This window comes from Dendrobates tinctorius, unplaced genomic scaffold (genome assembly GCF_039654945.1).
Source record: "Dendrobates tinctorius isolate UK_male_01 unplaced genomic scaffold, ASM3965494v1 ptg000019l, whole genome shotgun sequence".
Classification (NCBI taxonomy): Eukaryota; Metazoa; Chordata; class Amphibia; order Anura; family Dendrobatidae; genus Dendrobates; species Dendrobates tinctorius.
In genome coordinates, this window is record NW_027361687.1 from 52,739,756 (window position 1) to 52,767,744 (window position 27,989).

The window sequence follows — 27,989 nt, forward strand, 5'->3', positions numbered from 1 at the left end:
ATAATTAAACAACTTAAATTTTCCACATGAGTGGAACCCACTTTCATAGAAAATACTTCAATATAAAACAAATTCCATCCCGGGTAAGAGGGGATGAATCCACAGCCACAATTTTAACAGGGTCTTTTAACCTGACTGTCCCTATCTTATTAAGAGTCACAACTTGGGCATCAATCAGATTAATGGAGGAACCACAGTCGACAAAGGCGGTAGTCATAACAGGACCGCCAGCAAGTTCCAATTCAACCTGGAGCACCATTTTTATATGTGAGAAAAAATGTACCTGAGAGTCAGGACAACCTCCTCGATTGTTGCCCAGACTCAGTCGTTTCTCTGATGGTTTCTCTGAAGAAAGGCAGGAGGGGCAATTCCTTTTCCAATGTCCAGAAGCTAAACAGTAAAAGCATAATAGGTTGTCTCTATTGTGCCTTCTCTCTTTCTCCTTAACCGAGACTGACACAACCTCCATGGGCTCAGATACAGGTGCAGTGTCACACAATTTGGGGTACAAGGGAGACTCTTGTTGCATCATTCCTCTAGCACAGAGTCTCCGGTCCATACGGACCGCCTGCATCATGGCGTCCTCCAGGGTATCAGGAGGCGGATGTAATGCCAGAGCGTCCTGCAGGCGGTCAGACAGGCCCCTGCGAAACATCCCTCTCAGGGCGGCGGCGTTCCAGGATACTTCGGACGTCCAACGTCAAAACTCTGAGCAGAAACAATCAGCAGAGTGCCTCCCCTGTGTCACACTCATCACCATATCCTCTATCAGACACACTCTATCAGGCTTATCATAAATGTGCCCCAGAGCCTCAAAAACCAAATTCACAGACATACGTTCAGGAGCAGAGGAAGAGAGAGAGAAAGCCCATGCCTGTGGAGCCCCCCGAAGTAGGGAAATAATGACCGCCACCCTCTGGAACTCATCCCCGGAGGAGCGGGGCCTTAGAAAAAAAAAAAGCTTGCATCCTTCTCTGAAAGACCTGAACTACTTTTTATCCCCTGAGAAAGGGTCTGGTAATTTGACCGGAGATTCGGGGGACGCTAATGACACATCTCTACCCCCAGAACTAGAAGCCCCTGCATCGACAGCCCCCTGCACAGTAACCACCAACTGTTGCTGGGTATGGGCCTTCATGCGCTGTTCCACATTGAGTTTATGGAACATTTGGGTCAGGTGCTTGACCTGATCAGCCAAAGCTTGTATGGGATCCATGAGGATAACACACTTTTTTTTTTCCTTCAGAGAAAAAAAAAAAAAAAAACTGAAACGGTCAGGTATAATGTCAGGAACACCGCACTAGCGAGTGCTCACTGAGCCAGTGCGCATGTCCTGAGTACAAAAAAACATGCTCAAAGATACCTGTGGAGCAGGGCAGCAGTGGTGACAATGCGTGCTTCAAACTATCAGGACCTGAAGCATGTGACTGCTGGGGGCGCGGTCTAAGCTCCACAGAGCTAGGAGCTGCAGGGAAACTCCTAGAAAGGTAACTACGGGACAAGTTACCAAGGGGCATAGACAGGGGCGGAAACCAGATCAAGCCGGGGTCAATGCACGAGATAGCAGGACAGTACCAAAGGGTTAGACAGAGCGGATAGTCAGGACGTAGCAATAGATTAGAAAACCAGAACGGGCAATAGACGGTGCAATAGGGGCAAACGGTAGCGGAGTAACAATAGCCAAGCCAGGAGTTCAGAACCAGAGAAGACAATAGTACCTAAAACGTGAGACGGAGCTCAGAGTTAGGGGACAGGCCGGGCCATACACGGGAATCAAACAAGCAATGCAGTACACGCACACCAGGGGGGTCGGTCAGACACACAGCCAGAATAACAGTAAAGCTGACAGAGAGTTAACCCTGTGAGAATAGGACATTAACCATGTCCTAACCATGGCACTTGATTACACACAGGTGGATTATATTTATCATCATTAGTCATTTAGGACAACAATGGATCATTCAGAGATCCACAATGAACTTCTGGAGTGAGTTTGCTGCACTGAAAGTAAAGGGGCCGAATAATATTGCACACCCTACTTTTCAGTTTTTGAATTTCCACAAAAAAAATTGTAATCCAGCCTGATGAAGGGGCCTTTTGAGCCCTGAAAGCTTGCTTGCAAATATAATTTCTCTGGTTAGCCAATAAAGGTATCACTGCTTGAATACTTTTATCAATTTTTTTTGGGGGGGGGACATAAGTATTTACATCTATTTTTCTGGCTAACATGGTATCACAATATTATTTTGTATTGTACATCACAAAAAAATTAAAATAACCAATACATTTCGTTCAACTTCACAATTGTGTCCCACTTGTTGTTGATTCTTCACCAAAAATTTACATTTGTTATCTTTATGTTTGAATCATGATATGTGGGAAAAGGTTGAAAAGTTCCAGGGGTCCGAATACTTTCGCAAGGCACTGTATATTCCCGGCCTGGGACTGGTGATATATATACCGCCCTCACTGCAAAGTGCCTCAATAACCAGTACGTGACAGGGCAATTCTCTCCAGTGACTATCTATCCTAGGTGCAGTTTCCTGACTGACCTGAGGGTAAAGGAGGCGCCAGAGAGCTGCAACTGAGTAAGATCCGTCACAGGTTGGTGACGGCAGGGTGATATCTGTATCCCCCCGGCTGTCTCATGTGTGTTTCCTTACAGTCACTTTAAGGGTAAGATTAACAGTCCATGAATGGTATCCATGTTTGATGTGCTTATACACAAAAAAAATGATGGTAGGGTAGCCATGAGGTCATGAAGGAAATCAAAGTGGCATGTAATAGCAAGAAAAACAAGCAAGCCAAAGGTGTGGGCACAGTACATGCACAGCTAAGGAACCACAGGGGGTAAATATCAGAGTTTATGAATGTATAATGAGGGTATAAAGAGGAGCAGTACAAAAAGTGCTCACAATAGATAAAGCAAAGTGATATGCAAAATGCCATAATGTGGAAATACCAAGAGATACAGACATATTGAATGGCAAGGGAACGTAAGGCGAGAAAGAAGACAGGCACATAACTAGGCAGACAATGAAAGATGGTTACTAAGTAAAGTGGTTACCTATATAGTCACGATGGTGAGTGCAGGAACGCGCACCGAGGCGCATTTCGGATCAAATCCTTCATCAAGGGGCTGTATAATTCTACATACAGAGAGCTTCCCCTAGTGGGGGCTTTATAACTCTACATACAGTGAGTTCCCCCTACCGGGGGCTGTATAACTCTTCCTACAGTGAGTTCCCCCTCTTGGAGGCCGTATAACTAGATACTTTGAGCTTCTCCTAGTGGGGGCTGTAGAATTCTACAAACAGTGAGCTCCCCCTAGTGTGGGCTGTGTAACTCTATATCCAGTGAGCTCCCCCTAGTGTGGACTGTATAACTCTACATCCAGTGAACTCCCCTTATTGGAGGCCGTATAACTTTTCATACAGTGAGCTCCCACTAGTGGGGGGTGTATAACTCTGCATATAGTGTGCTCCCCCTAAAGGTGGATGTATAATTCTGCATACAGTGAGCTCTCCCTATTGAAGGCCATATAACTCTACATACAGTGAGCTCCCCAAGTGGTGGCCGTATAACCATACATACAGTGAGCTTTCCCTAGAGGAGGCTGTAAAACTGTATGGGCAGTGAACTCCACCTAGTGGTGGCTGCAGGCAGCCATTGTGAGATCAATCTCACTTCTTCTCACCCTGTCTATGGTATGTATAGAAAGGATGGATGATAATAAGGGGAACAACCCTCAGCGAGCAGTCCAGTGGTGGATGATGACATTAGGTACTACTACCCCCCTATTCTTCACTGTCACGTACAGGTTAACAAAACCACTTCCCTATTTTGAGATCAGTATTCAAGAAACATAACGAACGATTTGTTTCTTGACTTTGAGGGACAAAACGACAACCCACAGCTCTATGACGCCACAATAAATGTTCACTTCCTTAGGTTATCACCACATGTCTGCACTGCAGTCAGGAGTGGTCACTAACTGAGTACATCTGCTCAATGTTCTTCCAGTACACCATTATGGGGGCACTGTGTATATCACTGTTATTATGGGGCATTGTGTATATCACTGTTATTATGGGGACACTGTGGATATTGCTGTTATTATGGGGCACTGTGGATATCACTGTTATTATGGGGACACTGTGGATATTGCTGTTATTATGGGGACACTGTGGATATCACTGTTATTATGGGGACACTGTGGATATCACTGTTATTATGGGGGCACTGTGTATATCACTGTTATTATGGGGGCACTGTGGATATCACTGTTATTATGGGGCACTGTGGATATCACTGTTATTATGGGGGCACTGTGTATATCACTGTTATTATGGGGCACTGTGTATATCACTGTTATTATGGGACACTGTGGATATCACTGTTATTGTGGGGACACTGTGGATATTACTGTTATTATGGGGCACTGTGGATATCACTGTTATTATGGGGACACTGTGGATATTACTGTTATTATGGGGCACTGTGGATATCACGATTATTACGGGGGCTCTGTGGCTATCACTGTTATTATGGGGACACTGTGGCTATCACTGTTATTATGGGGGCACTGTGGATATCACTATTATTATGGGTGCGCTGTGGATGTCACTGTTATTATGGGGTTTCTGTGGCTGCCCCTCTGTTGGGAACTGTGGAGGCACTATATCAATATCCTTTATATAAGTAGTGCCGTATCAGTGATCGCCAACTGCAGCTGAGCTACACCCCCCTGTATGCTGTGACGACTGTGTAACAAGGTGGCATGGGGTGTACTCCGCTCCCGGGAGTGAAGCACATCCTGCCTCGGGCAAGCCTGCCCGGGCACTGAACTGGAGACAGGCACTCTCTGTCCCTTTGAGGCTGCTGATCCAGCCCCCTTAGTTAAACTCTTACTAGCCCTAGTCTAACATATGCATGTGGTATATTACAATACACAATAGTACAAAATTAGAACATTATTAGACATACAAACACAATACATGAATAACTGTAATACACCATATTAACAGAGTAGTTTATAACCAAACCGTTCGGGCACCCCCTGGGGGACACAGTTCTCACAGTCCTGCCCCGGCTCGTTCCTCGGGTCCCCCTGATCAGCTTCCCCCTCCCTCCATGGGTCCACTAGCATATTTGTGTGCTGCGCTTATCGGGGGTTAGTCCAGGGTTAAAATTGGGCAAAGTTCCAGGTTAAAACAATTCAGTCTTTTCAGCCGCTGCACACACAGTTTATGGCAACCAACCCTCTTAGGGTTTCAGCCCGTGATCCAGCAACCGTGCATAAAAAAACACAGGAGGACCCAAGGAACGAGTTGGGTCAGGACTGTGAGAACTGTTTAAAGTGGCCATTGGGCCAGGGTTTCTGTTTTATAGGTCCCCGGAGCAAAGGGACGAGGGTCAGATGGACCCCTTTAAGAGTCTTAGAATGTTTTTTATGGACTCTATTACCTCTTTGTTTCAGGAGCCGTTATGGTCAGGGATGACCATATTTTAGGAGGGAGGGGTGTAAGGAGGTGGTGGAGACCCTCAGTGCTCTCTCTCCTTGATGTCAGGCACATGTCCCTCAGGTGGCGTCCACACGGTTTGGTTATAAACTGCTGTTAATATGGTGTATTACAGTTATTCATGTGCTGTATTTGTATGTCTAATAATGTTCTAATATTGTACTTATCAAGAACCCTGCTGCAGACCCACAGCAGGAGTCTGTGCACGCATTACAGAAGGACAGAGAGTGTGTGAGGAACACTGCAGTGAGCTTCCCTGCCGGAGCGCAGGACCCGAGACACGTGACCACCGGGAGGAGTGGCCGGAGGAGCCAGACACCAAGTAGAGGCTGTGACCGGCGAGGTTAGGTCAGGAAGAAACTGGGAAGCAGTCTAAGACAGTCCTGTCCAGATGCGTGCCAAATAGAAGTGTCAGCAAAGCAGGGAAAGCTAAGGAGGCAAGTGAAGTTGAATGTGTATCCCATGATGTACCAACTGTGGATATAATGTGCGAAGTCATAAGTAAAGAAAACGTTCAAGTTGCTCTGGACTGTGTCTCCATTACTGGGGGTTGCCTCGGAGAAGGGCCATCGCTGCTTGGGAAGTACCCAGGGGGAACCAACCCTGGAGATGCAGGTATGCTGAGCAGTGGATTACAGATGCTTCAGTGTCTCTGGTCACAACTATAGTCCTGGCCTCCCGTTACAGAGTCACAAGGCAATGCACAGAATGAGAAAACAGTCCAGGTCATACACAAGAAAGCAATTGGACTAAACAGTATGCAAGCACACCAGGGGGTCAGACACACAGCCAAGACAGATGTATCACTGACAAGGATCACCAGAAGAAGGCAGGCAAATATAATCCTCCTCAAACCAAAAGGAGGCTGTTGTGAATAAGCTTTCTGGCCTCCCTCTGGTTACTACTGATGGTAGTGGAGCTGATCAAATTGACAGGGGGGTTGCAAGTTCTCTTTCTGGGCTCCCTCTGGTGGTTAGTGGAGGTAATGGAGCTGATCTGATTAACAGAGGCTTGCCACCTGAAAATGAGGATGACAATTGGAGATCTGGGGTTTCAGACTGGGATTTAAGACAGCCGACTCCCTCTATCCCTGCTGGTGATTTTCTTCCTGCCTCCTGAGAACTTAGTTTCCAGCTCAGTCCCTGCATGTTCAGCTAAGTGTTCATTTGCTATTCTGTTCACATTTGATCTGGTTTTGTCTATCTCAGTTTTGTGTGGGTCAGCCAGCTCCGGCTGGGGCTGTGCTGAATCACCATCCATATGTTACTGTTTGTGCCAGTTTGTTTTTGTCCCTTATTAGAGTGGCCTCTTTTTGCTCTGCTTTCAGAATTTGCCAGAGTGCTGATATAGTGGGCGAAGTCGTGCGACTTCAGTATTTTTTGCATCAGGCGTGTTGGACTTTTTTGCAGGGTTTTTTGCGTGATTGCAGACAGTGTCTTTCCTTTCCTGTCCTGTCTAGTCAGTGTGGGTCCCATCATTTGCTCAGTCTATTTTCCTGCCTGCGTTTGTGTTTTCATCTTGTCTCACCGACAATATATGTTTGGGGGCTATCTATTCCTTTGGGGTCTGCTCTGGGGCAGTTTAGATTTCCCCTTTCTTGCTTTAGGTTTAGTTAGCTCTGCAGCTGTGCCGAGGCGTCTAGGATCATCGTAGGCACGCTCCACGGCTACTGCTAGTTGTGTGGATAGGATCAGGGGTCTGCAATCCGCTTAGTTACCAACCTCTCTGGTTTTCTGTGGCTTAGCTTGGGCTTGCTCTCCTCCTCGGTGACCCAATCATAACAGGAGGCCATACTGAATCAGCAGCCTCAAAGGGACAGTAAGTCCCTGTCTCCATTTCAGTGCCCGGGCAGGCTTGCCTGAGGCAGGACATACTCCACGAGCGAAGTACACCCCATGCCACCTTGTTACATTTTGCGTAGTCGGCAGGATGGACCACAGCAGCCCTGTAACTACAAGGCTGGTAGAGAAGATTCCCGAGATTTGCAGTTTGTTGACTGCCGTGAAAGAGTTAAAGATGGCGACAGACAGAGACTTTACGATGGCATCGAACGCTGACATGGAGATAGTGGTCAGTGGCGCCAAAATGAAGGAGGGTGCCGCCTTTCATGGGCATCATGTAAGAGATTTGGTGCCAAAGGAAAGAAGGCCGCACCTCACTGTGATGGATGTCCGCTTGAAACAGGTGCAGGCGAAGAAAGAGCTCCCTCCCCTACAGCAGAATTTAGAGAAACGAGAGGAGCAGCAGGAAGTGATTCCACCCATGAACGGGAGGAGCCCAACAGAGACAGACTACCTGTTGATGGATGAGATGCCATTGCCGGAAACGATGGAGAGGAGCATTATGTCGTTCCACGGTGGCATCAGCCGCCAGGACTGTAGGCGATCTGTGGCCTGGGTGGATACAGGCCAGTGTTTCGAGGCCTGGTGGTCGGAGGAGCTGGAGGACTGGCACCCATTCCAGTGGCCTGACAAGCAGCCAATGGAAAACGAGGAGCTTGTGGGACTGGCGGAGTCCAAACCAAACGCGTATCGCCACAACCCGTGTGGCTTCGTCAGGGGAAGTTGACTTCCTCTGACGAAGCAACACGGGTTGTGGCGATACGCGTGGGGTATGGTCCTGTGGCAGCACCCGCTTTTATATTCCTTATTGCAGCCTCCTTTCCCTAGCGTCTGTGAGACTGTTTGATGTGGCACAATTGAGTATTGGTTTGTTGATTTTGGCCACCTTGCCTTGTGGCCGCTTAAGGCATACATGCTTATACCAGGAAGTATGCAGGACCTTATGGATTGATTGATTTCATGCGGTTATTGTGCTATATTAGGGCTTCTGGTCTCCATGAGCCTAGCTATAGGGTGGTGGTTGTGATATTTATAGGAGGGTTGGACTACATATGGATTGTACATGGGTTATTATATTAGGTCTCATATGTTGTATATGCCATACTCTACTTTATATATATTGTGGGATGCTCACCATGTTTTATTATGTTTTTAATGTGTAACCTTTTAGATGATTGTCGCCGAACGCAGCAGGGGTGAGTAAGGAGCCCACGTCTGACCCGGCGGTCACAACAACGCGTTTCCCTTCACCTATCCTGGCTCCGTCATCATCGTAGACTCCCACTAAATTTCCCAGTGTTTACCTGTAGGAGCCTAAAGAACAATCTCCCGAAGAGGCCTGTTGGATTCAGCGAGTCATCCAGGAAAAGATGAGGTGGGAACGCCACGTTGTACAGAATTTGCAGCACCCCGGCGGAGGAACTATATCTGGCCGGGTAACCAGCGGAGTGATCACGTACTTTGACCCCTCAAGGGGTTATGGCTAGTGTTGAGCATTCCGATACCGCAAGTATCGGGTATCGGCCGATACTTGCTGTATCGGAATTCCGATACCGACTTCCGATATTTTTTCAATATCGGAATTCGGCATCGGAATCGGAAGTTCAGTTGATTGACGGCCTGACGTCATCATGATGCGCGGTGTGTGCGCATCATGATGCGCCGTCATTTCGGGCCTTCCGGGGGTCTCTGCCGGCCTGCCGGGGGGCTGTGCCGGCCTGCCGGGGGGCTGTGTGGACTGCCCGGGGTCTCTGCCGGCCTGCCGGGGGGCTGTGCCGGCCTGCCGGTGGTCTGTGCACCCTCTGGGGGTCTGTACCGGCCTGCCGGGGGGCTGTGCCGGCCTGCCGGGGGGCTGTGCTGATGTCCGGGGGTCTGTGCAAGCATCGTCCGATGGGACTACAAGTCCCATCGGGCGATGCCTGCTACCATGACAGTGATTGACACATTAGCCAATGATGGGACAGTAGTAGTCCCATCATCCGGCTAATGTGTTAAATGTTAAAAAAAAAAAAAAAAAAAAAATACTACATACATACTACATGCATGCTACATACATACTACATGCTACATACATACTACATATATACTACTACATGCTACATACATACTACATGCTACATACATACTACATGCATGCTACATACATACTACATATATACTACATACATACTACATACATGCTACATACATACTGCATGCTACATACATACTACATACATACTACATACATACTACATGCATGCTACATACATACTACATGCATACTACATATATACTACATGCTACATACATACTGCATGCTACATACATACTACATATATACTACATACATACTACATATATACTACATGCTACATACATACTACATGCTACATACATACTACATGCTACATACATACTACATGCTACATACATACTACATATATACTACATACATACTACATACATGCTACATACATACTGCATGCTACATACATACTACATACATACTACATACATACTACATGCATGCTACATACATACTACATGCTACATACATACCACATACATACTACATGCATGCTACATGCATGCTACATACATACTACATGCTACATACATACCACATACATACTACATACATGCTACATATATACTACATGCATGCTACATACATACTACATATATACTACATGCATGCTACATACATACCACATATATACTACATACATACAATACATTCATACAATACATACATAGACATACAGTACATATAACATAGAGTAACATACTTACCAATACTTGTCACATTGTTCCCCGAAGCCATTGTCTTTCCGGAATAAATATTAACATAACAAACCACAAAAATACTCACCCACGATCCGAAGCAGTCCACGAGTGTGTCCCACGACGATCTTGGGTAGAGAACTGCAGCATCAGATGATGCTGCCGTTCTCTACGGGCTGCAGGAATCCAATGACGGAAGGTAGGTATCCTTCCGCACTGTATTCCTCCGCCACTTAAAAAAAAAAAAAGTCCCTAGTCTCACTTTATGCCATTGCTGCGTGGGAATTTCCCACACAGCAATGGCATAAAGTGAGACTAGGGACTTTTTTTTTTTTTAAGTGGCGGAGGAATACAGTGCGGAAGGATACCTACCTTCCGTCATTGGATTCCTGCAGCCAGTAGAGAACGGCAGCAACAGCTGATGCTGCAGTTCTCTACCCAAGATCGTTGTGGGACACACTCGTGGACTGCTTCGGATCGTGGGTGAGTATTTTTGTGGTTTGTTATGTTAATATTTATTCCGGAAAGACAATGGCTTCGGGGAACAATGTGACAAGTATTGGTAAGTATGTTACTCTATGTTATATGTACTGTATGTCTATGTATGTATTGTATGAATGTATTGTATGTATGTAGTATATATGTGGTATGTATGTAGCATGCATGTAGTATATATGTAGTATGTATGTAGCATGCATGTAGTATATATGTAGTATGTATGTAGCATGCATGTAGTATATATGTAGTATGTATGTAGCATGTAGTATGTATGTAGCATGCATGTAGTATATATGTAGTATGTATGTAGCATGTAGTATGTATGTAGCATGCATGTAGTATATATGTAGCATGCATGTAGTATGTATGTAGCATGCATGTAGTATGCAGTATGTATGTAGCATGCATGTAGTATATATGTAGTATGTATGTAGCATGTAGTATGTAGCATGCATGTAGTATATATGTAGTATGTAGCATGTAGTATGTATGTAGCATGCATGTAGTATATATGTAGTATGTATGTAGCATGTAGTATGTATGTAGCATGCATGTAGTATATATGTAGCATGCATGTAGTATGTATGTAGCATGCATGTAGTATGCAGTATGTATGTAGCATGCATGTAGTATATATGTAGTATGTATGTAGCATGTAGTATGTAGCATGCATGTAGTATATATGTAGTATGTAGTATGTAGTATATATGTGTTATGTATGATGCATGTAGCATGCATGTAGTATGTATGTAGTATATATGTAGTATGTATGTAGCATGCAGTATGTATGTAGCATGCATGTAGTATATATGTAGTATGTATGTTGCATGTAGTATGAATGTAGCATGTATGTAGTATGTAGTATGAATGTAGCATGTATGTAGTATGCATGATGTATGTATGTAGCATGTAATTTTTTTTTTTTTTTTTACATTTAACACATTAGCCGGATGATGGGACTACTACTGTCCCATCATTGGCTAATGTGTCAATCACTGTCATGGTAGCAGGCATCGCCCGATTGGACTTGTAGTCCCATCGGACGATGCCTGCACAGACCCCCGGAGCCTGCACAGACCACCGGCAGGCCGGCACAGCCCCCCGGCAGGCCGGCACAGCCCCCCGGAGCCTGCACAGCCCCCCGGCAGGCCGGCACAGCCCCCCGGCAGGCCGGCACAGCCCCCCGGAGCCTGCACAGACCACCGGCAGGCCGGCACAGACCACCGGAGCCTGCACAGACCCCCTGGCAGGCCGGCACAGCCCCCCGAAAGGCCCGTACAGACCCCAGAGAGGCTGTACAAGGGCAGGAAAGGGTTTTTCTTATTCCGATACCGGAAGTCCCATAGACTTGAATGGGACTTCCGGTATCGGAATCGGCGATACCGATACTTTTTTTAAAGATCGGCCGATACCATCCGATACGATACTTTGAAGTATCGGACGGTATCGCTCAACTCTAGTTATGGCTTCAATTGGGAGGATGGCACAAGAGAGAAGGTATATGTGAATGCCGGATCTATTCGTTGCAAGGGTCCCATACAAGAATGGGACCAGGTATCGTTCGTGAAGGAGTCGGGGCCCCGGGGGGGGGGCCATATGCGGTGGCCATACAGATGGTCTCCACTCCAGAAGAATGACAGGCGTGTGCAGCCCGCTGCGATAGGCGACCCACTGCAACGGTTGAAGCTCCTGCAGCCAGGCCGGAGGAAGCGGCATCTGGACTGAGTGAGACGGCCGCAGATATAGCATCAGAGCCGTCGCTGGAGGGGACATAGAGCCGGAGAAATAGTGGGGACTCCTCCTCCAGCTGATCCTCGTCCCATACGTATATTGTAGTGCAGTCTGCATGCGGCCCATTACACCAATCAGCGGCCGCGCATTGAGTGACGTGGCCCTTTTAAAAAAAAATGTGTGCTGTGCCGGTTGCACCCAAGGAAAATATGAAGAGACTGTTCTGCATCGCTTAAGGGCAAGGAACCCAGTACGGCACCAGCAAAAAGGTGTCAGGAGTGCCCTCCAAGAGACTGTCAGCTCCCAGGAGGCGATTGATTGGGACCTGATGCTTTGGCTGCTGCTGTTGTTGATGGAGCAGCATCTTTGCTTAGGGACAGCTCAGGAATTATTATCTCTTCCTTTTCATCATTATTAAAGTTTTACTACTGTTGGAACTGAGGTGTGACGTGTGTTACATCCGGAGGATGCTGTTCCAGTATGGAGAGGGACTGTGTGCTAGAGGTAACCAGCTATGCCATAGGGCTGGGACTTGAACTGTCTTTTTATGTTCAAGGAGTCGGGGTGCTCATTGACTGAAACTTAGTGGACTTGCCCATGACTACCACCCCGTGCCACCTTGTTACAACAGCAGGGCAGATGCACTTCGGCAGTTGATGTTTCAGTACAGGTCCAGAGCGCCTCTACCTTTCCCAGAACCTGTCCTTGCCCCTCTGATCTTCCTGCCTATGTTGTGACTAATGATGCGTGCATGTCTTGCAATTAAAATAGTCCTAGAACCATAAAGCCAAGACTGAGCTTTCTTTCGTTTTCTGTTTTTCCTCAACAGCCATAAAACTTTCTGCTTCTTTCCTTTTCAGGAAAAATTAGAATTTAGAAGAAAAGGCTGTGTCCAGCACTGAGAACTGTAAACAGGAAACGTGCCGCTGCGTGGGATCCAAGTGAGTCTCATGGGTTTTAGGACATAGATGTAATGAATAGACCGATAAATTGCAACAAACCTACAGCTGTGTGAGCAAGACTAAGCAGCAGCGTATAAAGAGTGTGATCTCTGCGGTCCATGATACAACATACTCCCACCAACACATTTGGTGGGGGCCTATTGAAGGTGCCCTTCGCTGCTACCTTTATGCTGCCATGAAGGAGATCATCGACAAGCCAGAAGCCATCAAAACTGTATATGTACTCTGAAATAGAAGAGGGGAAAGAAAACATTAATTAAAGTAAAATAAAAAAAAAAATTGGTCATGACGGGAAAGTATAATTGGCCACCGATAATCTTTATGTGGCACAATGACATGTCATAACAGTCTTGCCCCTTTGAACCGGAGTAATAATTACCTGATTCTGGATTACTGTTATTGCTTTCTGTGTTGTTTTGTACCTGTTACCATGGAAACATTGCAGAATAGCTCCATTGATAAGAGAGTGGAACCCTTGTATCTCCGGAGTGTGAGGTTACCTCAGGGCGAAGCTTTGTGTCAGGAGAGGAGCTGCACTTTCGCTTTTCCTTTCTCTTCAGACGCTGTTTATTTTCCTTCAGTTATGAAAACATGGCTCCTGCCCTGGCCTTGACCGATAGTCCACAGTGACAAAACAAAGCCACAACGTATTATGGCGGCCTGCAGACACATGCGTAACTCTGAGGAGGCTAGAAAATTCCATAGTGAATTGTGATTGTACCATGTAACAAGAACACGTCAGGGGTTGGCATCAGTGGCAGCCATGTTTTCTGGCCATTTAAAGGGGACGTCCATCTAGATTGATTACTTGATGTGGAGCTGAGTGCTAGCGACATTTTTATAAGGGAAATGTAGTAATACTAATGGAGGTGCACAAAAGTATACAGAAAAAAGTCAGACTGCGTGGACAACCCCTTTAAAGACCAAGTGAAAATTTGCCAGCTGCTGTTACTTTATTCATGGTGAATATTCTTTTTTTTGCTTCTTTAAAATCTGCCATAGCGTTTACGCGACCAGGGGACCAGGGAGAGCGGGACATGCGGTGTGTGTCCAGTGACAGCCAGAGAGTACCAGGTGCTGTACACGACCTGACCGTGAGTACCGCACACGCGCTGCCTAAGAGAAACCACACAGGACTGACACTCGCAGCCTGACGTGGACATAGAATAGTTGTCATGACCTTTGTGACCTCACTACATCGGTTAAGCAGCCACGCTGGGCTCGTACCGGTCTGTGGCCCGTGCCTTTAATAGCCACAGCAGTATATTGACAAGGGGCAGTGGAAGGTACCGGAGACCGACCACTGTTACCAGAAGACGGGGTATTATCGTCTACCTGACCCCAGTAGAGAGGACACCGCGCCAGCCGTTGCAGCACAATTGAGTTCACAGCAGGAGCTGCAGTTTAAGTACTGCCTTACATCTATGCTAACGAACTGCGTCATCTGCACCGTTGTTATATCCTTTGCCTTTAATGTACCGCTTGTCTCCCCTGACTAACCCTTTATCTCCTGACTGTTTAACTATTTATCTCCCTGCATGGAGTATTCCCCTGTAAATAAACCTGTTAACCCTTGCTCTGCCTGCGTCCTGTCACTGCATCCCGCCTCCCTGCTCGTACTCTTAGGCTATGTGCCCACATAGCGTTTTTCATGCAGAATATTCCTGAGCGGAAACACATACCCTCTTCCCGGGAAAACGCATGCGTTTTATGAAGCGCTTTTGTAAACGTTTTTGACGCTTTTGTTAAGCATTTTAGCATGCGTTTTCCTATACATTTTTGCAATACAATTGAGGCTGTGTGCACACGATGCGTTTTTTTAAGCGTTTCCGCAGCGTTTGAGCCGGCTCAGACGCTGCAGAAACGCTTAAAAGATGCATCAAATTAATTAGCGTGCGTTTTTGGCTTTCTGTGCCAATGCATGCGCTTTTAACCGCTCAGGAATCGCTTAGTGGCTAAAAACGCAGCATGCTCATTAATTTCCGCATTGCTGAGCGTTTTTAGCCATCCCCAATGATCCCAGAAATCGCGTGACAAAAAACGCGTCAAAAACGCGTCAAAATCGCGTAAAAATCGCGGAAAAAGACGCGGGATTTCTGGAAAGGGGATCCTTTTCCTGAGCGTTTAAAAACGCTAGCGTGTGCACATAGCTTGAATGTATGCGGAAACGCGTGCGTTTCCGCAGCGGGAAAAAACGCACCATTAGCACAACATGTGTGGATTCCATTATGTTTCCATTGGATGCTTTTCTTAAGCATTTCCACAGCAGAAACGCGCGTCTAAAAGCGCTGCGGAAACGCTTAAAAAACGCAACGTGGGCACACAGCCTTACGGTAAGAACACGGAACACTATGATTCCCACTTCTTTTGCGGCCCTGGAGATATGGGATACTGTGTCTGCAGCTTGCCAGGCAATGCAAGACGCTGCTTTGCCTGGTGTTAGCCAATGGTGGGAACGTTTTTTGCAGTATGTACCCAGCTGTACAGGTGAGCAGGGAGTGGCTCCCTGGACATGACTGGGAGGAAGCCATCACCTGATTGTTATCCTTATATTAGGGCTGGCTTTATAAGGCCTGCTTTTAATCCAGTGCTGTTTTTCAGTTCCCTTATGTAGTGATTTGGTGAGTGCTTCCTAGTTGGGTTCTGGTTACTTCTCAGTAGTTGCTAATGGTCGCTATTGGTTCTTCTTTATTAGCTATTGTCTGGAGGGATTCCCTTTAGTTTTCATTTGGGTTTTTTCTAGCTTTGGAATTACACTTGCAACTGACCCCACATCATCCATGTCACCAGACGCCAGCTATCTTGTCATAGCAGTCTGGGAAGGGCTCCTCCATAAAGCTCCCCTCTCCTTTGGGAGTAGGTAAAGAATAAAATGATCCTTAAGAACTTGCCTAGCAGTGATGACATGCGCAATGTGCGTTTGTGACTGCGCTTTTGCTGGTCTGATGAGAGTCTCTCCAGAAAAGTTATTCCTGCGCATAACACATACCTCTGCAACTGCATTACAGATTTTAATAAAGCAGAATACTGAATAATCAGGGGAGCAATGGGAATTAAATACTGTAAGAGCAGAAACTGGCCACTTTTGACCTGGTGACAGGTCCTCTTTAAGGGAGATGTCATTTTGATTATGTATTTCGGTTTATGGGGTCTATAGGTAGCAGTTACACCAAGATTGTGCCATCTGAGGAGCCCTAAAGATCCATCTTCCACGTTAGAAGACACCATAACAAGAGAGTGGGCCCTATTACAGATTTTGTAAGGGGGTCATAAAAACTGTCTTGTGCCCCAAACACGTCCAAGTATGGAATGTATAACTGTATGCATATTGCTGCCTTGTACTGTTGTTAAACCATGTATTTATTGCTGTATGCCGTATCTAGTGCTGCTATTTGTACATTATTAATAGGGAAAGTGCAGTACCTCAATTAGGACACTAGATGGGGGTACAGTAGTGTATATAGTATAGTAGGAATAGGAAACTAGTGCAATAAATAGTTAAGATAGGATGGGCCACTGTGGGTAAGCTAGGAACATTTCATTATTGTAGTAGTAGGGCCAGGGAACCCATAGAGTCCGGTCGGGCTATAGAGCCCGGGACAGCACAGTGACCCCGCACCGTTTAAGAGAGAAGCTCAGCCGTCCAGGGTCGTTGGGCCAGAAGTACAGCAGAACTGACACGCAGGTTGCTCTAAAATGTGGCAGCTTACTACATGGACAAATGTCCTCATGTCTGAGGTGAAACGGACAAGGGAACTCCTGAATGTAGTGAAGCTGAACAGGGAGGATGCTGTGGTACCGGTGGAGACAGGACGGCTTGGGTACACACCGAAGGACATAGGGAAGAGCACCTGGAAAGTAAAGGATGTGAACTGTGCCGAACTCTGTGTTGATGCTGTAACTGATGTGGAAGTGCTGCGATTGAAAACAAGTAAATTTCTACATTTAATGTTGGAATTGGACTCTGTCTCTTTATGTGCCAGATCAAAGGAAGAAGTGTCTCTGCATCTAAGGGAGTCCTCCGAGGTGGCCAGGGCGCGCTAAAGCAGACACCTTTGCGAACCATGACTACAGCCCTGGTTGCTGCTCATAATTTCACCAGGGGTCCAGAAACCTCTTGTTACGCTTCTGCAGAAGTAAAATGACAACCTAGTTTGAGTTGTCTTAACATTCCAAACACTGGTGTGATAATAAGACTAGGAGTTGCAGACTAACTAACTAACCACCCTTCTAATCACATGACACAGCGATCACAATATGGGGAAGTACATGGGTTTAAAACCCCTGACCGCAGCATGTGCAATACAAGTATCACTTACTTTATTTACTTGCAACATAGGAACTTCTTATAGAACTTTCAATGTTCTCTTTCTGAATCTCCTTCCTATTTTACATCTCAATAACCTTTACTCTTTAATTACATTTTTATTAAGCTGAAGTCAACTTTTCAGGTAGATTATATTTATAAGAGTAGACACATAACAGTACTCTCTATCATGTCCATTAGTATTCTCCATTCATGAAAGGCCAGCATCTGTTGGTTATTGCTCCTCGAGGGCATGGCCATATTATATTTCTTACAGTGCGAGTTGATGTAGTCTTTACTACTTGCTCTTTTCAAGACTAGACACACGCGACCGTTTTCTTTCCATCAGAGAAAATAGATTTGATTTTGCTAATCACACTGGGATCTGATTCTCTTGGAGAATAGTACTTGTTCAATTTATACAGCTGTGTGCACGAGCCCAAAATGTCATTCTAATCTTGAGATGAATTAAACTTACAAGAGTAGATACACGGGAGACACAAGAGACTTGCAACTGTTGGTGACTGCTCCTAGGGGGCAGGGCCATATTGTATTTTGTGTATTGTAAGATGATGTGGTATTTAGCATTCTTAGTTTCTTGGTTGTATTAAGTTTTATGCCACTGTTGCTATCCATTATGCACAAGCCTATCCAGAGGCCTGCATCTGTTTGTGCTGCTCCTCGGGGGCAGGACCATATTATATTTCATGTATTGAAAGTTTATGTCATTGCCTCCATTTCTTGCTTTTATTAACTGTAACTCTACTATTACAATAAATTACATCTATAATGGCAGACACAGGGCTGGACTATTCATTAAGAAAAAAAGAAGTGAACCCTATTTTTGGTGAATCTTGTAAAAAAGTGGGTGTGTTTACAGACAATGAAAAAAAAAATTGGCAACTATGCCAATAATTATATATGCACCATCAAGCAAAAGACCTTCTGTCCAGGGGGCTAGGGGTGCAGTAGTGTCATCCAGTATTTGAAAGTGGGGGATTCTTTATTTTTGCTTTGGAGTTCTTCAATTCTCTGGATCCTCTAAGAGGACCCTTGCAAAACTGAGTAGCAAACCTCATGGATGTAGTAACGGTGGTCATAATATTATTTTAAGGGAAAATGTGCTTTAAATAGAATCCTATATATTAACACTGAGTAGACGTGATCACGGGCTCCTCGTCGTATGTAGACAACATGTGTTGCACATTTTATCCTCATGCAGCAAGATCTGGCTCTTTCTAGATCATGACTTGGATCTGTACATACAGAGGAGGGGCCGATGGGCTATAGGAGCTGCCACGTCCTATACATCCTGAGCACACAATGTTCATTACATTACCCTCCCACACTCACTTCCTATCACAGGACAGACACAAGGAGGCTGCGGCTGGGGCACTGTGGAAAATGTTTGCACTGAAACATTATTTTTAGAGTGAGGAAAAAAGTATTTAGTCAGCCACCAGTTCTGCAAGTTCTCCCACTTAAAAAGATGAGGCCTGTAATTGACATCATAGGTAGACCACAACTATGAGAGTCAAAATGAGAAAACAAATCGAAAAAAATCACCTTGTCTGATTTGGCAAGATTTATTTTGCAAATTATGGTGGAAAATAAGTATTTGGTCATCAACAAAAGTTCATCTCAATATTTCGTTATATATCCTTTGTTGGCAATGACAGAGGTCAGACATTTTCTGTAAGTCTTCACAAGGTTGGCACACACTGTTGGTGGTATGTTGGCCCATTCCCACATGCCTATCTCCCCTAGAGAAACAAACACAAAGCAATATAACACGCACCATTATGATAAAGCAATAATCAGCATATAATAGTAACACATATTGGTGCAAATATAGGACCTTTGTGCAGAGCCAATCGCATCCAAAATTAGCAGAGAAAAAGCGATCAAAAAGCCCAACTTTTTAATATAAAAAGTATAAATTTTATTATCACATCAAAGAGAACATTAGCATAGGGGAGACATAAAGTGCATATGTGCATCAAAAAATTTACCAAAGGGGTACAGGTAGTACAGGGCATCAAATATACTTAGTATTAGGAATCTATATAGGTAAATACAAATTACTGCAGAGTGCACATCAATCAATGACGAAGGCAACGCCGAAACACGCGTTGGGGTGGGTGCATGCTCCAGGGCATCGCTATTATTATTTGGGTAAGATCATTTTTGCTGTGGTGGCTCTATGATTATGACAAGATGCTTGCTATTATATGGGCCAGTCCATTGCATGATGTATTTGGTATTTATATAATTACCTATTGATGTGCACTCTGCAGTAATTTGTATTTACCGATATAGATTCCTAATACTAAGTATATTTGATGCCCTGTACTATCTGTACCCCTTTGGTAAATTTTTTGATGCACATATGCACTTTATGTCTCCCCTATGCTAATGTTCTATTTGATGTGATAATAAAATGTATACTTTTTATATTAAAAAGTTGGGCTTTTTCTCTGCTATCTCCCCTAGAGCAGTGATGTTTTGGGCCTGTCACTGGGCAACACGGACTTTCAAACCCATCCAAAGGTTTTCTATGGGGTTGAGATCTGGAGACTGGCTAGGTCACTCCAGGACCTTCATATGCTTCTTATAAAGCCACTCTTTCATTGCCCAGGTGGTGTGCTTGGGATCATTATCATGCTGAAAGACCAATTCACGTTTCATCTTTAATGCCCTTGCTGATGGAAGGAGGTTTGCGCTCAAAATCTTATGATACATGGCCCCAATCATTCTTTCATGTACATGGATCAGTTGTCCTGTGTCATAATCCCAGTGCAGGTTTTTGAGCTGCACACCGGGGGTTAATGTCTGGAGCTCTGTGCAGGTTTTGACCTGCACACTTGGGGTTAATGATTGTGGCCTCTTTCTGGTTCTGGGAGAGCTTCATAAACCCCTGGGTAGCTTCAATCCCTGCCAGTTATACTTTTGCCTTTGGCCGAGTGTACTGACCCCCGTGTGCCTGTTTGTTGCTATAGCTTGTTTATATGGTTCTGACCCAATTCTGTTTCCCGTTGTGAGTTTGCCTGTTGATTTTGTACTGCGTTTTATCTGTGTATGACTCATTGCCTGTGACTTGACTACTCTCTGCTCGCCCCTCTTGTTCCTTGCAACTCTCTGTGTATGACTCATTGCCTGTGACCTGACTACTCTCTGCTCGCCCCTCTGGTACCTTGCAGCTATCTCTGTGTGTGACTCATTGGCTACGTCCTAACTATTCTCACTGTCTATGCCCCTTGGTAACTTTGTCTCGCAGTTACTCTGCTAGGAATTGTCTTGCAGCTCCTAGCTCTGTGGAGTTTAGGCCACGCCTCTAGCAGTCACGTGCTTCAGGTCCTGCGGGTGTGAAGTACACATCTACTCGGTTGCTGCCCGCTCCACAGGTAGCTTTGAGCACTGTTCGCTTTACTCAGGACACGCGCACTGGCTCAGTGAGCAAGTTCAGTGCGGTGTCTCTGACATCTTGGTCCCGTTGTAGAGAAACAGCCTCAAAGCATGGTGTTGCCACCCCCATGCTTCACAGTAGGTATGGTGTTCTTTGGATGCAACTCAGCATTCTGTCTAATCCAAACACGACAAGTTTTGTTTCTACCAAACAGTTCTACTTTGGTTTCATCAGACCATATGATATTCGCCCAGTACTCTTCTGGATAATCCAAATGCTCTCTAGCAAACTTGAGACGTATCCGGACAGGTACTGGCTTAAGCAGGGGGGCATGTCTGGCACTGCATGATCTGAGTCCCTGGAGGCGTGGTGTTACTGATTGTAGCCTTTGTTACGGTGGTCCCAGATCTATGCAGGTCATTCACTAGGTCCCCCCGTGTGGTTCTGGGATTTTTGCTCACCGTTCTTGTGATCAATTTGACTCCACGGGTGAGATCTTGCGTGGAGCCCCAGATGGAGGGAGATTATTAGTTGTCTTGTATGTCTTACATTTTCTTATTATTGCTCCCACAGTTGATTTCATCACACCAAGCTGCTTGTCTATTGCAAATGCAGTCTTCCCAGCCTGCTGCAGGGCTGCAATTTTGTTTCTGGTGTCCTTTGACAGCTCTTTGTTCTTCACCATAGAGGAGTTTGGAGTGTGACTGTTTGATGTTGTGGACAGGTGTCTTTTATACTGATAACAAGTTAAAACAGGTGACATTACTACAGGTAATGAGTGGCGGACAGAAGAGCCTCTTAAAGAAGCTACAGGTCTGACAGAGCCAGAAATCTTGCATATTTTTAGGTAACCAAATACTTATTTTCCACCATAATTTGAAAAATAAATCTTGCCAAATCAGGCAAGGTGATATTCTGGATTTGTTTTCTAATTTTGACTCTCATAGTTGCAGTCTACCTATGATTTCAATTACAGGCTTCTCTCATCTTTTTAAGTGGGAGAACTTGTACAATTGGTGGCTGACTAAATCCTTTTTTCCCTACTGTATATGGACACCAAATCCTGATTGTAAACAATCAGACAGCAAACGACGGTCACAAAACTGATGCGACCCTCTAAACAAATCAACAAAGGCACTGTGGGGCATTGGATAGATGGGCATGGAAGGTGACAGTGTAGGAAAATTGTGGCGATGTCAATGTTAAATATGTGCCATGAAGTGGCCATAATCCCAAAGAATTTGCTGCTTGATGAATATGCACAACATATGACACCACAGTGTCCCAATGACAACCTCAGGGACGCCACAAAACCACAGTGCCCCCAAGAGAACCAAGGTGCCCCCTTGATAACTTCAGTGCTTACATGACAATACATTGTGTTAATTACACCATAATGCCCCCATGAAAACCTCAGTGACCCCACTATACAACAGTGCTCCCAAGAGAACCAAGGTGCCTCCATAAAAAGCTCAGTGCTCCCATGCCACCACAGTGCCCCTCTGACACCACAGTGCCCCTATGATACCACAGTGACCCTATGAAACCACAGTCATCCTATGCCACCAGTGCCCCTCTGACACCACAGTGCCCCTCTGACACCACAATGCCAAATGATAATCCCAGTGACCCCTCTATACCACAGTGTTCCCAAGAGAACCAAGGAGCCCCCATGACAAACTCAGTGCTTCCATGCCACTACAGTGCCCCTATGAATCCTCAGTGCCCCAATGACAACCTCAGGGAGGCCATATAACCACAGTACCCACAAGAGAACCAAAGTGTCCCCATAAAGACCTTAGTGCTTCTGTGACACTATATTGCCTTCATGACACTACAATGCCCCCATGAAAACCTCAGTGCTTCCATGACAACACAGTGCCCCATCACACTACACAATGCCCCCATGAGAAACATAGGGTCCCTTTAACACCACAATGCTCCCAAGAGAATTGAGGTGCTCCCATGATCAGCTCAGAGGTTTCATGTCACCATAGCAACCCCATGACAACCTCAGGGACCCAACAACACCACATAGGATAATGATCCCCTCTCTGTTGTCCGTTGTTGGCGGGAGGGGAAGCAAGCTTGAGTGTTATCCTACCACAAGACACCATGGACTTGGACCTCATCGAAGTGCCCTACACGAGTGTTTCCTTGATGCACTATCTTCAACATGATACATATATTCTTTGGGTTAGAAACAGAGGTGGCTATTGGGATGCCACTCTGTTACATCCACGGTACAAGAGTAACTTTTGACAGATGCTTCCACCCGTGGAAAGAGAGGAGCGCATGCTGGAGTATGGAAACATGCTTGTAGACAATCTTAAGAGTGGTTTTCCCCAAGACAGCAATCAGGAACACAGCCTGCATTGCAGTTATAGCCTTCCCACCCTGAGAACTTCGAATTGTCAATGCAAAAGCATTAGCAGCAGCAGTGTAAGTGGCATAAGCAATTTTTGTGAGCTGTTTCACATTTTTTTTGGACCATCCCGTGCACTAGCAGAACAGAGTACAGGCCTGACACGTTGTGAACGACTGGAGAGGGTGGTGCAGCAGAAACTCAAGCTCATTATCAATGCAATCAGGGGGAATTTGAACCCTTTTGCATTTTTTTTTTTGATCAGGTAAATTATTATTGAACATTTTCAAAATCCAGAAGACATGTAATCAAACACAGGATAATTCCTGAACAGCATATTGCATAAAAAGTCTAGAAACCCATAAAGTTCCCCATAGTCCCACCCCTTACCCCCACCCAAAAAAAAGCCTCTCTCTCTCCTGGTGTATTTAGTCTCCTCACAGCCACAATTCTCCAATGCAGATTATCACATTTCTAAATGGGTCCTTAACGCCTGTAATGTCTGTTCCAAATCCCGGGCTATTAGTGTAATCTCAAGAGACACCTCTGCAGTAACATTCACCATAGGTAATGCTGATCTAAGGATCTCAATACATCCTCCTGTTTTACCACGTCAAAGTGACAGGGCGGGTACGCCCTTACTTACGTAACGCTCACTAATATACAAATTAGGCACACTGAATACAGTTTTATGGTAAAACAATAATGTAACAATTTATTAAGATTACATGAGGATAATGCTGAATTATGGAATGGCAGATATAATATTACCCTGTTTTGTTAATTAATTTCATGTGAATCACACAATTAATATGAATTATAGTACATAGAGAAATAAGCATCAATACATTGTAACATCACTTCTCCACTGGAGGGACCACAGTGTCAGCGAGAGGGAAATACTCTGGTCTTGTCATCACAGAAAACGTGAGTCCACGATACCTTCTGGAATGTCCCTACCTCACTGACACAGGGTCCCGTTTTTTATACACAGCTTCCACATCCTCCCCTATCACATCTGTGCAGTATGTTTAGGTCGAATCATCAGTATCTTGCCATTGCGCAATAGGATGTTTTCTAACAATAGCACAATGCTTCAAGGTTGTTTGTTACTGATTACAACCCAAGATTTGTTTGCCACTGGCATGTCTTCTAACAATAGCACAATGCTTCAAGGTTGTTTGTTACTGTTCAAAGTTCCCCCATATGTTGCTTGTCACAAAGTTAACTCTTCATGATCATAGCATAACGCTCTAAGATGGTAGCATATGGGCAGCATGACTTCCATAATCACCTATTCTGAAAACTGGATACCTATCGTAACCCATGCACACACTCATACTTGTCTCATTTGTATCACAATCGGTCCTTGATTATTGATGTCATGCATGACCATTGCTACATGAAACCATCAAAACATTTTGGTCTCCCTTGTCTCTGAGCATCACACTATCATTGAACACAAGACTTCCTTGTTCAAGCAACATAAATATTCATTATCTGTACGGTTGTATTTTTCCTATTGCTTTTGTAATTTTTTCTAGCACATGTGTAAGAATACACCACACAACTCTTAACCCTATATATATTAAAATACCACACAGAATAAGTTGGAAAGCTCCTTGTAGAATTCCCATCAGCCACCCCCCAATTCCTTTAGAACCAATTGTCAGGGTTTAGAAAAAGTATTCCCCCACAAACTATTTTTATTTTCATCATTATCTTTTTGATATTTTTCCCTTAGTTTTTGTATACTGTCCAATTTTGTTTGCAATTGTAATTCTCCTTGTGGATCTATGTAATGACAGCAGGCAGGTCCAATTATTTGACACATGCCCCCTTGAGCAGCCGTAAGATAATCTAATACTAATGTATGTTGATTAGTAACTGTCACTAATTGTTGTTGGACTGGTATTGTTATATTGAGTATATCCAATATCTGGAAAATTTGCTCATCAAAATAATCTGTAGATTCTACCAATTTATCCCGCATCTGCATAATCATTGGATATAAAAATAGAGTACTGACAATCTTATTTGCAGTACCCATTTGCACCACATGAGGTTGTCCTGACTCCTGAGGTCTATTATCTGCTGCTCTTTTGAATATCATGTGTTTTGGTAATACCTTAGCATCTAACTGAGAATAGGGTACAATAAAGGTAGCTGGGGTTAACCGAGCTAATGTACATGTCCCTTGGATTCCCACAGGAAGCCATTTATATGCATTTTCCCCACATACCCAATACATGTTATGTGAAAGATCCCACAATGCTGAATGTTGCAATACTAATTCATGAACTAAATCAATAAAAACATTGACATTAGATAATACACACCCAACTAGAACTTTGTCCAATAGGACTACAATAACCCACATCTGGATTACCACAGGTTTCCTGTCCTGGCGTATATTCAGACGACTCATTACACATCAAATTCCCTCGTATATTACTACAAGATTCAGTAGTCCCATTCACAAACATCTTGGCAAATGTCCATGAACTATTGTGAAGAGATCTTTCCAGCAATATAGGTTTAAAAGCATCCGCCGTATTTAAGGATGATTTGAAACTTATTTATATGTTGTCCGTGGGTACAGTTCCCAGTTTAGTTAATACTACTTTATTTCTTGGTACCCATGATCCTCCTTTGAATGCCACGTATTGTAAGTTTTTGTTGGTTCCGCTCATATTTCCTTGCCACCAAGGAAGGTTTACCCATCCTACAATAGGTATGGGTACGATCATGTTTCATAACCGAGAATTCCAAGTGTCATTGTTTGCTAAGGTATTAGAACAACTGTTCCATGTTAAAATATCCTCCATTGCCACAGGGATAGCTAGAAAAGGAATACTGGTGGCTGTTACCGGAGAATGGGTACATATCCAACAATCCGTATGTTGACTGCTGTTCAATGCCTCAAAAATCACTTGATGATGTTGTAAGAATCGATTGGCCTTGTAGAAATTCTTCCATCCATCCGCAAAAGGGAACACCAGGACCCATAGCCACCACATCTCATACTTCATTTTCTAGATTGGCCAATAATTCTGCACCAAGGATTCTATAAACTGGTTTTTACTCCTGTAATCAAGAGACCCAATCATTATTCCCGCAAATAGCATTTTTCTTGGGGAACATACTCCCATTTCTGGGATGATTTAGCGAATCCTGCTTTGAGCAGGGGGTTGGACCAGATGGCCCAGGAGGTCCCTTCCAACCCTACGATTCTATGATTCTACTTCACCCCCGGTCTCATTACTAATAGGGTATGATCTTTCCCTACTGCAATGACCTCAACCTCGGAAGGCGGTCCTTGAACATTTTGGTTCCAGATTTTGGCACCAACATTCGTGATATTTGAGGACCCAAAACCCTTGTCTCCTCTAAGGGCTAATTCAGTAGGAGCGCTTCTCTCCCCAGCCTGGGCTAAATACAGGTATCAGCAGCATCTGTGCCATTCACTGATCCTTTTCAATGATCAAAGGCTCTTCTCCCATATTGATCATTATTACTTTAATTTCACCTTGATAATCTGCATCAATTACTCCACCCATCACCATTGCTCCTTGGCAAAACTAGATCTTGCAGCTATTTGCCCATAGTGTCCTTTTGGAATCTGACATCCTAAACCAGTAGGAATGACTCCCACTTTACCTGGTGTTATTAACACAACCTTAGTAGAATGAAGATCCAATCCAGCAGACAAAGGGGTAGATCTCTCTGGTACTACTGCTCCCTCATCAAATTTCCAATATATAATGGTATCTATCACGTGTGATTCATGTATACTGAGATTTGGTGTCAGCATTCTCATCAGTGGTATCATTGAGTGAGTGATTGGTCTATTGTTAATAATCTGTAATGCTTCACTCAGATTATCTCTCCATTGACCATATTGTGAATCAGATCCCTGATTTAATTTTTTCAGCATGGATTTTAATAATCCGTTCATTCTTTCCACCAAACCAGTGGCTTGGGGATAGTATGGCATATAAAATACCCATCTAATGTTATTCTGTGTAGCATATTCTCTGACCTGTTGTCCTGTAAAGTGTGACCCATTGTCAGTTTGTATTTGTAGTGGGGTCCCATAGTATTGAGTGATTATCTCCAAAGTTCTAAGTGGGCTCCATTGAGTGGCTGCTTTGCAAGGGAACCCCACCATCAGTCCTGAGAAGGTGTCTACAGCTGTGCAAACATATTTACACCCCCTACTTTCTGACAAGGGACCAATGAAATCCATTTGCCAAATTTGAGCTGGTAGCTGTCCTCTTCCTATGTGTCCCATGACTGTGTGCGGTATCTCTCGTTTTTGTGAATGTTGACACACTGGACATTGCAATATGACTTGTTTTATTATATCATAGGTCAAAGGAATACCTCTCTCCTGGGCCCACCTGTAAGTGGCATTTTCTCCCTGGTGTCCACTTTTCTGATGTGCCCAAATAGCTGTACCTTGTAACCATGATTCTTTGTTTTTTTCTCCTTCAGTGGATGTTTTGAGTATTGCAGCTGCTTTATCTGCTTCGGAATTAAACAGACGTTCAAGTGAGTCAATAGGTACATGTGCATCACCATGAAAAACA